This window comes from Rattus norvegicus, chromosome 16, assembly GCF_021556685.1.
Source record: "Rattus norvegicus strain SHRSP/BbbUtx chromosome 16, alternate assembly SHRSP_T2T, whole genome shotgun sequence".
In the NCBI taxonomy this organism is placed as follows: domain Eukaryota; kingdom Metazoa; phylum Chordata; class Mammalia; order Rodentia; family Muridae; genus Rattus; species Rattus norvegicus.
In genome coordinates this window covers 88832072-88835112 of record NC_141549.1, presented here as the reverse complement: position 1 = coordinate 88835112, position 3041 = coordinate 88832072, and the positions used below count along the sequence as shown (strand labels likewise).

Sequence of the window (3041 nt, the reverse complement as noted above, 5' to 3'; positions counted from 1 at the left end):
TCGATTTCATCTCTCTCCATCAATGACCAGTTGGCCCAGCCCCACAGATGTCCACTAGGGTAATACTTTGCTTGGAACAAAGAATCCTGACCCTGGGATAGCAGGAACAGTAGAAGGAGAGAAGGTTAAGTGTTCTGGGATGGAAATATGGATAAAGTTAAAGTATAACCAAAGGTAGTCTGCCATCTGTAACGTTTTCCCATGGAGCCATCTGTCGCCCCTGCATGCGTCTTGCACGTGGCCTGTGGTATGTGTAGGTGTGTGCTGCACGTGGCTCTTCCTCCGCAGCGTTCGTCTCGGTCTGCCCCTCTAGCCTCACTCTCGCGAGTCTTGGGTAAACCTCAGACAAGAAGAGACATGGCCAACAAGCAAGGCGGGTTGAAGGCTGAGGTGAACAAGGCTGATCTTGTGGGCCTTTGTTTTTAGACTGTGTGTCTCAGAAAGATTTTCCAGGCTCCTGACTTCATCAGCACTGGGGTGTCAAGAAAGGCGGAGCGACGGGAGGACTTCCGGTAGGGCCAGCCTCAGGGAGACGGAAGTAGGCCAGGGAGTAAGTGGCTTAAGGACTGGAGGGGTGTAAGGTGGAGATGGAGGAGAAGGTGGAGCCACAGGACTTCCTGAAGAGCTTCAGGGAGTTCCTGAGCCAGCAGACCCACTGTAGAGAGAACATGCTGGCTGGGGACCTTACTCAGGCCCAAGGTCCCGGAGCCCCCGGGGATGCCCTGGACAAGAGCCGGGTGCTGATGCTGGACGACTTCGAAAGGACCGTGGACGGGAAGCTGCAGTGCTCATACTGTGGCTATTCCAGCCAGAGAACAGCTCGGCTGCTGGAACATACGAGAATCCACACGGGCGAGAAGCCGCACAGGTGTCGCCTGTGCCCCTTTGCCTCGGCGTACGAGCGGTACCTCGAAGCCCACATGCGTTCCCACACCGGAGAAAAGCCATACAAGTGTGAATTGTGCGCCTATCGCTGCAATTACGGAAGCAACCTGTCCCACCACCGTAGGCGCAAGCACAATTTGTTACCGCTGACAGGTCCCAGGGCCTCCTTAAGCAGCGTGAAAATGTGGGGCACCTTACAGAGTAAGAGCAACGTGGAGGATGGCAAGCAAGGGGTGCTCATCGCCTTAACTCCGCCTTCTGTGGTTCAGAAACCAGATCACCTGAGTGATTCCACACACACGATCCCAAATGTTCAGAATGGCTTCTGTGACAGTACGGATCAAACTTCAGTTTGCAGACTGCCGAGGGACCCACAAGGACTCTTGTTTGTGGATGATCCTTTGAATCAGCTGTCTGACCTAGCAGGACACTGGTCCACCTTGCCACCCGAAAACCAAAACTCCATCTCTGCTGATGTAGACTCCATCCTAGAAGAGTGGAAGCCTTTCGTGATGCAACAGCCCTCTGCCCAAGGGAGTGTCCCTCAGAGCTCTCTCATACTCTTCAGGCTTTCTCCACCGTCGTCGTCGTCGTCGTTGAGTCAGAGGGACTGCAGTCCACTGGCAGGGCCCAGCAGGCAGCCAAGTGGCTACCCCAGTACTCCCATCCTTGGAAACAGCCAGCCAAGCAGTCCAGCCCCAACCTTGAAGGTGCAGGGCCCTCAGCTTCTTTACTTCTGCCAGCACTGTGACACATACTTTGCAGACAATGTCCTTTACACTATTCATATGGGATGCCACGGGTATGACAATCCCTTCCAGTGTAACATATGTGGATTCAACTGTGAGAACAAGTATGACTTTGCCTGCCACTTTGCACGAGGTCAACATAACTAGAGCTGAGGAGGACCAGCTGTCGCTTTACCCATGTTAGCCTTTTGGTGTGTTTGTAGTTTGGTTTTAGGTTTTAGTTACTCTTGGTTAAGGCTTTTTCTAATTTAAAGCTTGCTGTAGTTGGTAGAAACCTCTCTTCCCACTCCTCTTTTGATACAATTCGACCTGGTCAGGGTTGTATGATAGATACTTACCCTTTTCTTTCCATCAGAAAGTCATGTGACAATTGATGTTCAATCAAAACCTTACAATGTATTCAGATGTATTTTCTCTGTTTACGACCCTTTAGGCTTTAAGGATTGTTCACACTCTTGGCATTTCTCATAGTCATTGAATTTAGGTATTATTTCTGTTGTATTTCAAAATGGAATAATTTCCTCCTATAAATTGGTTGCACCCTCTTTCCTTGCTGGTATTGACTTTAAAGTTGCCTGTAGTTGAAATATTGTCTAGTTCCTATACTGAAATTGGACTAGTAGTTTCAAGTGGAAATAACAAGGCTGTCTCAGTATAGTAATAGTAATTGTTTGTTTTTTTTTCTACAAAGTGGATATAAAACAATTTTTTGAAGTTAAAATAGGTGAAAGTTCTGAGAAAAAAAAAGAAACTTGGGACCAAGTTTCCCTTAAACTAAATAGTGTGTTTAATATTTAACACCATGGAGACAGTGTCTTATTTAGATATGTTAATAACCCATTGAGTTGTTAATGTTTCAAGTTTGTTTTCTAAAACCAGAGGAAAAGGTAGCACAATATGAGGCACCTTTTTGCAGTTTCAACTTCTTAGTTAAATTCTTCATTGCCACATGACTGGTATTAGTTAAGATTGGTAACTTTATTTATTAGTTGATTGATTGATTATGAGTACACTGTAACTGTCTTCAGACACACCAGAAGAGGGCATTAGATCCTATTACAGATGGCTGTGAGCCAGCATGTGGTTGTTGGGAATTGAACTCAGGACCTTCAGAAGAGCAGCCAGTGCTCTTAACCCCCGAGCCATCTCTCCACCCGAGATTGGTAACTTGAACGACACTGTTTCTCAGATTCTCTTGATGACCAAAACAGCAAGAGGCAGAGTGAGATTTACCCATTTGAAATTACAGCTGTTCCCTGAGCCCTTCTGAGGCAGCCAGTGACCCCCCTACCAGTTCCTGAACTGTGAACTTCAGGCCTCTAGGGCTACATAGAGTATGTTATCGCTGCTGCTATGTTCATATGACTTTGATAGAACAGCCACAGAAGCTTCAGGCGAGGCTTCTGG

General features: G+C 47.4%; 1 pseudogene across 1 annotated transcript; it reads left to right on the top strand.

Annotated features, from left to right (window-relative positions):
• The first annotated feature begins 325 nt into the window (after positions 1–325).
• On the top strand, positions 326–2173 carry Ikzf5l1 (IKAROS family zinc finger 5 like 1; annotated as a pseudogene). Its single transcript, XR_015640521.1, has one exon. The product of XR_015640521.1 is annotated as an IKAROS family zinc finger 5 like 1 (transcript).
• The last annotated feature ends 868 nt before the right edge of the window (positions 2174–3041 follow it).